Here is a 13,673-nt window from a genome sequence, read left to right as displayed (position 1 = left end):
TATCTTCACATTATGCAAATGATCAAATAATGGGCATAGAAAAATAATATTAGCTTATAAGGACATCTTATATTTGCCAATAAATTTATGTCAATAAAAAGAGTAAAACATAATGACTCAATCATTTGGAGGGTGAATATATGCCCCAGCATGTCTATAGTATACAAATGATCAATTAATGGGCATAGCCAATAAAGATTGGCTTATAAATACATTCATGCCCAAATTAATAAGAATGGAAAATATAACTTGTAAGTAAGGTAACCAAATCATTTCCTTAGTATTTGTGATTACTTAGTCGATTCATTGTAGATATGGGACTTCAATGAATCATTGCACTTGTAAGTAAAACATAAGATCAAAAGAGATAATTGAACTCCACAACAAAAGGAAGTAAAAGACTGTAAAATAAACTAAGGTTCGAGGTAAGAGCTCTCGACCTAAGGGAGAAAATTTCTTAAGTTTTGTTTAAGTTGTTCTAAATTTATGTTCATGATTCCAAGGTCTTATGTTCATATATAAATGAGTTGTATGACTTAATTGCAAGATAAAATGTCATATTCATAGCATGAATCATAAATAACGATTTAGGAAAGTAAAGTGACTTAACTTTCCAAAAACGGCATGTTGCTTTATCAAGAGCTTTTCTTGATCATGCTTAGTCCTTATGTTGTTATGTGCATACACCCATACTTAGTACTAGTGTGTACTAACCTCATATATTATTATTATTTTTATAGGTACAGGTTCTTGAGGATATTTAAGATTCGACTAAGAAATTTGGATTAGCGATCTCCAAACATTGGTAGGTCCTCTTGAGTTCGAGGATGCTACACTTTATTATTCTAGATTTAGTTCAATAGACATAGAAGGTGGATGGATTCCATAGCATTTCATTTAAAATATTTGTTCAAGCGTTTGTAATATGGCCGATTGGCAAACTATTATTATTATTATGATTCTCTATTTCGATTGTTTAATCTATTGATAGATGGTTGTTAGTTTGAGCCGTAGCATATAACTCTTTCGTAGTAATTATATGAAGTCTATGTATAATTCATTAAATTTTAAAGAGTTTTAAATTTTCGACAAATTTAACTGTATGATTGTGATGAAAGCAAAGAAGAGGCTTGTCTGCGACCTCTGAGAGGTTAACGACGCCGGTTGAATTCTGATTCAAAAATCTGGGTATGACCGTTCATAGGTTCATATCATATATTTAAAAAAAATTTAATCAATATTAAAGTATTTAAAACCTTTAATTGAAGAACCCATGGATAGATATCAATTTAGAAAACTCATCTTTTGAGAAGTGTTTGAAAATAACTTTGTAGATTGGCTCCTTGATGAATAGAGTTTCAAGGATGAAAAACAATACCTCAATGATGTTAATACACCAATTTTATTATGAATATCAACTCAAATTTCAAATCCAATCTCTTCCTTGAGTTTTGACTTCAATGTAGTTCTACAGAATTTCTAAAATGTTGTGGGTTTTGATTTTGAAGAATGAATTCTTCTAGGCATTTAGGACTTATAAAAACACTTAAAGTACCAAAACTACCCCTAAGTAACCTCCCTTTCTCTTATTCGTACGTTGGGTGAATTTACCATTTCACTCTTCAACATAATAGTGGACTGTGCAGGAACACAACCCTCACAGACGACTGCCCATCGACGGGGCGTTAGTGCATGATAGAACCGTCCCATCCTCCGTAAATTGGGTCACAGACTGGAAAATGGTAGCTTATCTACCTAGTCTAAGTAACCATCGACGCCCTCCACTTACGGGGAATCGACCAGGCCGCTGGCCGTCGTTTGCCATCCGTAGGTGGGACTGCCTTGAGCAGTTTTGTCCATCAATATGTGTCCTTCCTCAAGGACCCTTTGATGGTCTTTTGGGATGTTTTACCGGACTTTTATAATCTGAATATGCTTATATACTAGTTTAGGAACTCACATATCAATTTTATCCAAAAAAACATCTAAAAGTCGATGAAACATGCCAACATACACAATGTCGTTTCAAGGCAAACCTTTCGAACGTCATGGACGTTCTTGGACGTTTGACCTCAAAACTTTTTCAAACGTAACACACTACCTATAAAAACTATAATAACTCATGTAAAGACCTCATTAACTCATGAAATACACATATAATCACAGAACTATACATGAGGTACTTAGGTGACGTAGTCGTAAAGCGTCTTGGTCGTCCCTTGACGTTTGAATTCCAATAGACCTAAATCATAGACACTTCCTCAATACCACATTATTGAAAATTGTAGGACCTTGTACCCTCATGACAAACATGTTAGGCTCTAGCTTCAACTAAATCATTTTCGAGATTTAACAATCTCCCCCACTTTGACAACATTCGTCCGCAAATGAAACTTGCAACTCTCTGAAGACCTCTATGAATAGATATTCAGCTAAAAACCCATAACCATACCATATAACACCTTATACAAAACAAACATCTAGGAAAACATCAATTTTTACATAATTAAGAGACTCAAAACAACACAAGAAACTAGAAGAAATTCTATAACTTATCATGCCATTAAACTCATTTGCTTCATTCTAAATAGAAAAACAAATTTTATACCTATTATCATTCTAATATACATCAGTTCTAACCATATAAAAACCATTTTCAAGAAAAGAATAAAATAGTCAAATTTTTTTTTACAGTAAACAGATTCTCATTGGCAGCTTTACACTGAATATGTTTCCAAATTTAAAAATGCAACATTTCGATAATTAATGATGGAAACATGCTAATATGAAAGATAAAATCGTAAAATCTCATCTTACAACATAATCATAACTTCATGAAATGAACAGTGCAAGGAATCAATGAAACACAATGCACATGCAACAAGCTTCTATGACCATCTAGCCTATCTACTAACCCTATTCCCCCACTTAGAAGGAACTCATAACACTCAAGAAATACAAGAACTTACCATCATCATAATCATAACCCTCATCCCGCTTTACTCCTATAGACCGGAGTGCATAGAAACACATCTTCTTCGGAGCATCATTTTTTGGAACATTAGGAGCAACTTCTTATCATCTCTAGTATGACAATTCCTCACTTTGTGTCCATATTTATTACATCCAAAACAACTCCCGTTACCCAATAGACCATCACCATAATGCCTCTTTCCACCAATAGCACAAGTAGGCTTGCCAACTTGAGAACCACTACTCTTCTCAAGTTTGGTCTATCTTGAGTTTGAGCCCTCTGTTTGAACCTGTATTGACTTTGATCAGTTGAACTATTCCTCTTCAATTTTCTACCAATCCTACCATGTTTTGACTTCTTAATGGATTGAGTATACACCATGAGTCTAGCGAGGGTAATATCATCATGTAGCATGGCCATAAGTAATTCTTCTTTCACTAGGTTGGTAACACTCGTCATAATCCTACTCATCTCATACATAGGGTTAGACACAAGGGAAGGAGAAAATCTAGGTAACAGATAGAACATCAAAAAGTATTCCTCAACACTCATATTTCCTTGCTTTAGATTAATAAACTCTTGTACCTTCACCTCCCTCCTCTCACGGGGAAAGTACTTTCCTAGAAAACAATCCTTAAATTTTTTTCCACTCAATAGGACCCGACTCAACAAGCCTATTATCTTTCTATTGAGTGTACAACAATTGAGCAACCTCCCTTAATAAATATGAAGCTATCTCCACCTTCTCCCTAGAATTCATCCCCATGGCACTCATCACCTTGTACACTCTATCTAGGAACTCTTGGGGATCCTCTCCTACCTAAGAGACAAGACAGATAGGAGGATTCGTCCTCATAAAATCTCTCAATTTAGATATGATAGTGTTCTCCATAACATTCACTATAGGAGGAATACCCATATTCACATACGTAGTCAAAGTTAGGGCTAAAGTTAGTAAAGCCTCTCTAAAATCCCTATTAGTCATTTACGGGGGAATCACCAGAACATCATTTCCTCAACCCACAATAGAAACGTGATCACCTTGATCTCCTTGAGGAACTTGCTCAACTTGAGTAGGAATATCCTCATTCTCCTTTCACTCTTCCAAGCGTCTAGCGGCCATCCTTCAAGTATTCATCTTCCTATAAACACAGGAAAATACCATAAGAAAAGATTACTCATAACTTTTACTCTACGGCACGACATAGGAGTAGAAAAAAGTGAAATTCTATTTTCCTATAACCTCTATCCAATATATGTGTCGTGACTCACAACGATGATAAAGACTCTGCTAGACGTGACTTGATGAGACTTTTTTATCCCTAAGACCACTTTCATAACCTATGCTCTGATACAAAGCTTGACACTACCCGCAACTATACCCTAGAAGTTAAGGCAATCCTTAGGTCGTGGACCAACATACTTGACCTCGCGGAGGTCTTGTACAAGACCTTTCCGTATCGTTCATCACATATAAACATATGAAAAGTATTGCAGAAACAAAAATTTTCCAAAACATTTCAATAGTCTCTAACATCGCTTTCTTATAAAATCCATATGAATTAAGAAGCCTCATTTCATCAAATCTTTGACACAAGAGTACTTGGGACACGACTCATACTACAAAAAAATATATAGTACAACTAAGTCTATTACAATACTTCAAAAAGAGAAACAAAACCCATATATGCTCTTGAGTCAAATGAGGAGATACTTCAACTCTCTTGAATGATCCTATAATCAAAGATTACCTCCCAAAAGCACCTTAAACCTATGAATCACTTTTGATATAGATAAAATCACGGAATTAGGACAAACACATGTACTAAGCATGACATAAATGCATAAAAATCATGAAAATGAACATTGAATGGAAATATGCATCATTTGATTTAAATATCATAGTATAATCATAAGAACAATATTTAACACCTAATAAACACATAAGAAATCACATAATACAGCCATTTTTAAGGAACTTTACAGTAAACCATGTCACTTTTAATAGACTTACTTCACTGTTACAGTGAAGTTTCTCAACTTCACAAGGAACACTTCTAGCATGCAATCCTCTCACTAAAAGCTATCCTAAGACTCACTCAAGCAAGAGAAAGAGAGACTTCCATACACCCTCTCTAGGTACACATAAATGATCCTTAAGACCACCTACAATGATATATAGATAATTACAATACACAAAACTTATGAACATGAGATTCTCCTGCCAAAGGTGATTCGAAGGTTCACTTGAGTGATTTGTGATGCAGGTGCCCATACAATCCCTTTCACACACACTTAAGAGATCATTTAGACTACCTAGGATAATATCACTCTCACTTGACACGATAAAATTCATAGAATATGACATTCTAACATCATGTCGGCCTCAACCTCCTACTTTGCACCCTTAACTAGGTGGTTCTTCCATAACACCTTTATGGAAGTTACCTCCTTGTTCTTTAAATCCTATACTTGTATATTAAGGATTTCAACCCAAACCTCATCATAGGAGAGGTTCTCTTGAACATCTAAACCCTCAGTAGGAAGAATAAATTCCTGATCACTGAAACACTTTTTTAGTAAGGAGACATGGAACACTAGATGAACCAAAGACAATTGACTAGGTAATCTCATTCACATGCATGTTTTCCAACCCTTTGCAAAATTTTATACGGACCCACACAACGAGGACTCAACTTCCCCTTTTTACCAAATCAGACCACCACTTTCATAGGTGAAATTTTTTGATACACCTTATTACCTTCTCAAACTCTAAGTCTCTTCTTATGTGGTCGGTATAAGACTTTTGCTTGATATAGGCTGTTTTCTGGGGATTTTTTGTTATATGAACTTTCTCCAAAGTCTTATAAATCAATTCGAGGGCCAAGGGTGAAGACTATCCCACTTCAAACCATCCAATTCGAGACCTACATCTCCAACCATACAAGGCCTCAAAAGGAGTCAGATTTAGATGAGTGATTACTATTGTTGTAAGAGAACTCAACCAAAGGCAACTATTATATCCCAATTTCCCTTGAGATAAATTATACAATATCTAAGAATATCCTCAATGGTTTGAATAGTACGCTTTGCTTGACCATCTGTTTGGGGATTAAAAGTGGTGCTTAGCTTCACCTTTGTATACAACCCTTTTTTGAATGACCTCCAAAACCTAGATGTGAATTGTGCACCCCTATTCGATATTATGGATAACGGAATACCATGGAGATAAACAATCTAATCTATGAATATCCGTGCATAATCCTCTGCCGAGTAAGTGGACTTGATGGGAACAAAATGAGCGGATTTGGTCAACCTATCCACCACCACCCATATGCAGCCATGTTGCTTTTGTGTCACAGGAAAACCTACCACAAAATTCATATTAATATCTTCCCACTTAAAAGTGGGATTTAGATTTATTGAAGTAAACCACCCAACTTTTGGTTCTTGACTTTTACTTGTTGGCAATTGGGAGATTTTGCAACAAATTCAGTTATGTCCCCTTTGCAATCCTTCCCACCAAAACACTTCTTTAAGGTCATGATACATATTTGTAGAACCCGGATTTAGGGAATAACAGAACCTATGAGCTTCCTCAAGAATCTGAGGGAGAATGACTCATTAACCTTCCTTGATACCCCAAGACACCATCCCAACCCGAGGGAGAATGACTCATTAAGCTTACCAATAACCGACTCCATCAACTCCATCAATGGTTGATAAAGGTGTTTCTTATACGTCACATCAACCACCAAAGCCAATTCAGAGTTATGAATGACTATAAGACCACCATTCGGAGAATCTTCCAACCTTACACCGAAACAAACAAACCTATGACTGTTTTTATTAGGTCTTTCTTGGCTTCTTCTACATGAGACACACTACTCATGGTCGTACGACTTAGAGCATCCGCAACAACATTGGCCTTACGGTGTGGTAGAGAACACTCATGTTGTAATATTTCCAAAATTATAACCAACTTCTTTGCAGGAGGTTCAACTCTTTTTTGAGTAAACACATATTGAAGACGCTTTGGTCGGCATAAACATCAACATGTACACCATACAAATAATGTCTACAAATTTTCAAGGAAAATACCATGAACGCTAACTCAATATCATTAGTTGGATAATTCTTATCATGCACCTTCAGATGTCTACAAGCATATATTGCTACTTCCCCATGTTGCATGAGCACACACCCCAAGTCCACTCGGGATGCATCATAATATACAACGAAGCCCTTGGTAACCTCTGGTAGAGTAAATACCAGAGAAGAGGTGAGCCTCTATTTAAAGAATTGGAAGATTCTTTCACATATCTCTGACAACTCAAATTTCATATTCTTTTAGGTCAAAGTGGTGAAAGGAGATGCAATGGACGCAAAACCATCCATAAGCCTCCTATAATATCCAGCTAGCCTAAAGAGCTCTAATGTCAGTTGGAGTAAATGGTCTAGTCCAATTCATCACCCCCTCCGATTTTCTTGGATCAACTTCAACTCCCTCACTAGAAATGATATGACCAAGAAATGCCACGAACGTCAACAAAAACTCATATATGCTTTACCAGGCAATAGTTTGTTTTCCTTAACCATTTGTAACACCATCCTAAATGGTTCAAGTGTTCCCCCTCTTTTTTCGAATATCCCAAGATGTCGTCAATGAAGACAATAATAAATTATTCTAGGTAACTTTGAAACACCCTATTCTTGAGATCCATAAATGCCGCTGGGGCATTATTGAGACTAAAGGACATTAAAAAGAAATCATAGTGACAATTTCTAGTTTGGAATGCCATTTTTGGTATATCCTCACCTCTCACCCTACGTTGTTGATACCCCGATCTCAAGTCAATCTTAGAAAAGTAATTTTCCCCTTGGAGTTGATAAAAAAAAGTAGTCCACCGAGGGAGAATATATGTATTCTTTATAGTGACTCTATTGAGTTGGCGATAACCAATGAAAATTTTAAGGGACCCATCCTTTTTCTTCAAAAGCAATATCAGAGCACCCCATTGAGAAATAATAGGTCTATTGAAGTCTTTCTCTAGTAAGTCCTTGATTTGAGGCTTCAACTCTTTCAATTCAGCCGGAGACATCTGATAAGGAGGAATTGAAATGGGTTTGGTATCCGGAAACAAATCAACAGAATAATCAATTTTCCATTCGGGAGGGAATCCCGGAAGATCATTAGCAAAAACCTCCAGAAATGCCCTTACTATAAGGATTACTCAATGAGAGGATTTTCAGAGTCTAAATCTTTGACTCTAACAATATGGTATAAACACCCTTTTGAGATAATATTACAAACCTTAAGAAAAAATATAATACGACCTCTAGGAATAGAATTTCCGCCCTTCAAATCTAAAAGAGGTTCATTTGGAAAATGTATCTTGAAAATTCTTGATCTACAATCAATGGAATCAAAATAATCTTGCAACAAATCAATCCCTAAAATGACATCAAAATCGACTATATCAAGTTCTACTAATTCAACATGAGTAATTCTATTGAGCAACGTTCTAGGACATTTTCTATATACGGTCTTTGCAACCACAGCCTCACCTACCTCGGTAGTTACCATTAAAGGTTCATTTAGGATATCGACAAAAATATCAAACTTTCTAGCTATCAAAGGAGTAACAAAAGATAATGTTGCACTCGTATTAAGTAAAACATATCCATCAATAGAGAAGACATGTAACATACCGGTCTCCAACATCGGCAGAGCTCTCTTCTTCACTGCTAGAGCGAAGTGCATAAAAATGATTCTTCTTTAGGGCATCCACATTAGAACCACTATCTTGATCTTCCCCGCTACCTTTGCATTTCCCCTTGAAATTAAGGAAATCCCCAAACTTGTGGCAACTTTTCCCACACCCAAAGTAATCGTCCATCCAAACAAGGCAATCACCATCATTCGTCTTGCCATACTTTCCACAAGTTGGATTCTTGCTTGGTTAGCTATCTTTTGAGACATAGGGTTACACACCCTATCATCACGAGCCTTGTGAAATTTTTGGGGAACATGATCAGAAAACCTCTTTTAGAACCTAGGCTTATCTTGAATGTCAAGCCTACCCATTGAAGAACCATATTCATAAGACTTTCCCTTCTTGACGTCCCTACACTTTCTCCTTAACCTATTGTCTTCCTCTTTTTGAGAATGAACCATGAGACGAGAGATACATTTATTATTATGAATCATAGCCGAACGACATTCTTCAACCAAGTCTTCAGAAACCCCCATAATATAACTATTCATCACATTGATTAGGTTTTATACCAAGGATGGACCATACTTGGAAAATCTAGTTAATTTCAAAGAAAAGCCAAGTACACTCATACCTCCTTCACGAAGGTTGATGAGTTCTTCCCCCTTAGATTCCCTCAACTCTCTAGGAAAGAAATTTTCAAAAAAAAATCCCTCTTGAAGATAACCAAAGTCACCGAACTACCCCTTAGAGCCCTATTATCCCTCCATTGCACATACCAAGTTTGGGCCACAGCTTTGAGGTTATAGGCCACCAACTCGGCCTGCTCAAATAAGATCACACCCATAGCATAGAGAATCTAATAGACTTCGTCTAGGAAATCTCAAGGGTCCTCATTCGACCTTGACCCATAAACATAGCTGGACTCATCCTAGTATCTCTCAAAAAAGAGGCCATAGTGTTATCATGTTGAGGAATTGGACGTAATACCTCCCTATTCACTTGAGCTGTCATGTCTTGGACTTGGGAAGTGACAGCATTGGCTTGAGAGGTCGTATCTTGGGCCAAATTGAGAAAATCCGCCCTTATCTTTCAAGCAGTAACTAGTGGAGGAACGATTGGAACGTGATAACCCAAAGCAACATCTTCAAGTGGAGGCACTTGGTTGTCTTGTGGATGCACTTGGTTGGCTTGTACTCCCACACTAGCCATTTCTTCTTCAGCCCTTCTAGCAGATTCTCTTTTAGTATTACTACCAAGAACCACGATACAAGGTTTAGGTGAAAGCACGTAATAAGACTCTAGAGGCACGACATAGAAATATAAGAAGATGAGAGTTCTAAGCATCACATAGTATCCCATTCATAAGTGTGGTGTGGTTCACAATTAGGAATAATGATCTACATAGACGTAGTTTATTGAGACATCTTTTATTAGGATATTCAACCTCATACTATGATACCAAGTTTGTCACATTCGGAAAGTACCCCGTAGACGTAAGCAAAATCGTAATCCTAAGAGAGGACTAAGACTAGTCTCTTGGAATTCATCAATATACTCATAGGTTAAACTGCGGAAAATATAAAACTTTTCATCTATAGTACTTCTTGAGGTTTACTTAGATCTCTCGCTTAGACATAATATATTCATACCGAGTATATATAGACCCTTCATATAAGAAGATTACATAGTCTTCTACTTTTACAGAACATATATAACACACATAACATAGTCTTTGAAGGGATGTCTCATATTAAACCTTCTAAAATGTAGTCAAATAAACATGGGAATAAGCCCTTAGACAATGTACAAATGCCATATAGGGCTTATAACAATATCTTTAAATAACATGAATGAAAAGAGTGTCTTTAGACTATATCAATGTAATATAGGTACATTGATAGAAAGGCATCATCATTCGAACATGAGGATATAACCACACTTGGAGAATGATTCCAAGCGTTCCTTCAAACGTCGTTAGGAACCTTTCAACGCCTGGAACCTAAAAATGTTGGGGAAAATGGGTGAAATGTAGTTAGCACATCACTTGTACTACGTATGGAATCATATGCACAGACAATCTAGAAATCATTCTAAAAGGGGATATTTAATTAAAGCATGCTAATTTTCTTTGAAAATGCATTATGCACATTCATGACCCAATACAAATCAATAGGCACATACATCACAAGACAAAAAATTTAAGTCTAGTCAACTCAACATGCATATCAACATAATGGAGCACATAATCAAGACAAATCTATCATCAAGTTAAATATCAACAAGCATGTATAAGAGTTCATAACATCATAAAATAAGGCCCCATAACTTCCATCAGTCTAGTAAACCCAATAAGAACCATTAGCAATACCCACTTTACATACATTATGATTAAGAGTAAACATCATCATACTTTAGCAATAAAGACCAACCACATGTTCATAATTGAAACAAACATCACATAGTGTCATCAACATTTAAGATGATCTTATACATATAATTTTCATTTATAAGCACATAAGAACATCCTTCTATGAATTCTCTCAAGTCTAACTAGTGCAATATATAGGTTGAGTCCCACACCCCTACCTAGACTAAGACAAACCATTTAGGTCCTCCTAGTTAGAGGTCACTTCATTACTTCCTTTTACCTTAAGACAAATCATGCCTTTTACCAACATAGACCACATGAGATACTGTGGAATCCTTTGTCATGGAACCTTGCACCGAAAGAAGGTGGACTACTTGCCAAGGTAGTAACAAAACGTAAACATAGCGTTAATCTGGATCTACTAGCTAATTTTCTTATGGGGACAACATAGTTCAAAAACAAGAAGATGTAGTTGGGACCCTCTTTAAGCTACATGTGTTGTAGTCTCAAATATCATGAGTACATTAGTGATCCTACCTTACCTATGTGAGAAGGGTCACTCCTCACTTCTACTTCACTCGGTGCTAAGCTAGAGTCCCTTTTTGAAATGTTTTTAAAACTTTATTAATCATTATAGCTTAGTTTAGGTCACAGGGTCTATCCCTTAAGCTAGAGTCCCTTTTTGAAATGTTTTTAAGACTTTATTAATCATTATAGCTTAGTTTAGGTCATAGGGTCTATCCCTTATATAATCATCATCATAGCTCAATGGTAATTGCGTGAGAATGTCCTTTCGTTACAATTCACACATGTATGGTTAGCACATTTACAGAACAAAATTATCATAAGTCACATAGGTTAGACATCAAGATCCTTATATCATTACATCTTAGAGAACAACTCAAAAGTCATAATTAAAAAATATTCTATTCAGCAACATACCAACCCCAACTAATCTTATCATAAGGTATACTTCTAAATAAATTTATCACTAAACACAAGAAATCATAATTGAACTAGAGGATTAAGATCCCAGGATTAACCTACATCTCCTTCACAAGCCATAATCAATGTTTTACCATCAACCGTCAAATTAAACCCAATAGTGGGTGTAATATTATCATACATTAGTAATCGACACAATAATGAAGTCAACTAAATCACTACACAACAATTTATCACTAGTTCATAGACTATGGTTAGGGACTTCGCTCAAATTCATTATCTATTTCTCAAACTAGGTTAATTAAACTAGAACTAGAATAATCTAATCATAATACATCATAAAAAATGTATAATAATCATAATAAACCATATAAAATACAATTTAGAATATCAAATTCATAATAGAAGAAAACCCACTTGAAATTCATCTTTTGAAATCAATATTTGGAAGAGCCCTTTGGGGATAGAATCGCAAAGGTGAAAAGAATATCATACCTTGATAATTGATCAAAAATAATGGAGAAAAATCCCCCTTCTTGTTTCCCTTATTCCTTGACCTAGCACTTCAATGGATTTCTTCTTTTTGTGAGAGAGAAAGAAGAGAGAAGGAAGAACAATTGGGTTTTGGGAAATATGAGGGTTGGGTTAGATTAATTAGGATTGGGTCTTCATATATGTCCTTAACTAACTTAATTATACATCCCTTAACTCACCTTAAAACATGGCAGCAAAACATTGACCCTGACCTACGAGACCCCGACTTACGGGTCGTAGGTCAGTCAACGGACCTTGGGAAGAGTCGTCCTAAAGGTCTGTCGCTTTGGTTAGAGACTTGAAAAATCGTCTAAGTTTTCATCGATTTTTGCAGTGTATGCTTTGTCGATCGGACCACGTCTCGGAGACTACCATCCATCGATGTCTACTATCTTAATACAAATCCTAACCAAAAAGCAAGGATCATCCTCAATAACCCTTTGGTTGGTCCTTGGGGAGTCCTACCAAGATTTTTTACCCTAAACAATCTTCAATACGTATTGGGAACCTTACTACATAATTCAATCGAATTTTGACTCCTAAAACCTACTTAAATAGGCTAAGGCACACTAGCAACTCTTGAACTAGTTTTTGGACATCATGGACGTTTCTTGACGCTTTTACCTTTTAATAGTTTTACAACTCTTACACTCTCATGATAGGCTCTAGATAAGGATTTCGACTTTTGGAGTATTACACTACCCCGATTGGAGAGTAAATTGTAGTCATTGATGTCTATTGTGCTTGCCTTATCTTGTTTTTGGGATTTTAGACTTGGGGTGATTTGGTTATTTTGGACATGGCTTATTATTGTATTATCCTCCATACGGGCTAGTAAACTCATTGACGAAGGTTCTTTATCTAATTTCGCACATGTCAGGGATGTTAAGATTGAAGCTCCATCCATTGGGTCTATTCTTTTGTTTTATGAGTTTAATGAAGTATTCCAAAATCATTTGCCGGGCATGCCTCTTGAAAGAGACATCGATTTTTTGTATTGACTTAGAGCCTGGTATGAGCCCCATTTCTATCCCTCTGTATCATATGGATCTAACAAAGGTTAAATAGAAAAGGCTCAAATCCAAGAGCTTTTTTATAAGGGTTTTCATAGTCCTAGTTTTTCCCTCATGGG

This window comes from Solanum pennellii, chromosome 2 (genome assembly GCF_001406875.1).
Source record: "Solanum pennellii chromosome 2, SPENNV200".
NCBI classification, from domain to species: domain Eukaryota; kingdom Viridiplantae; phylum Streptophyta; class Magnoliopsida; order Solanales; family Solanaceae; genus Solanum; species Solanum pennellii.
This window is presented reverse-complemented; position numbering follows the sequence as displayed.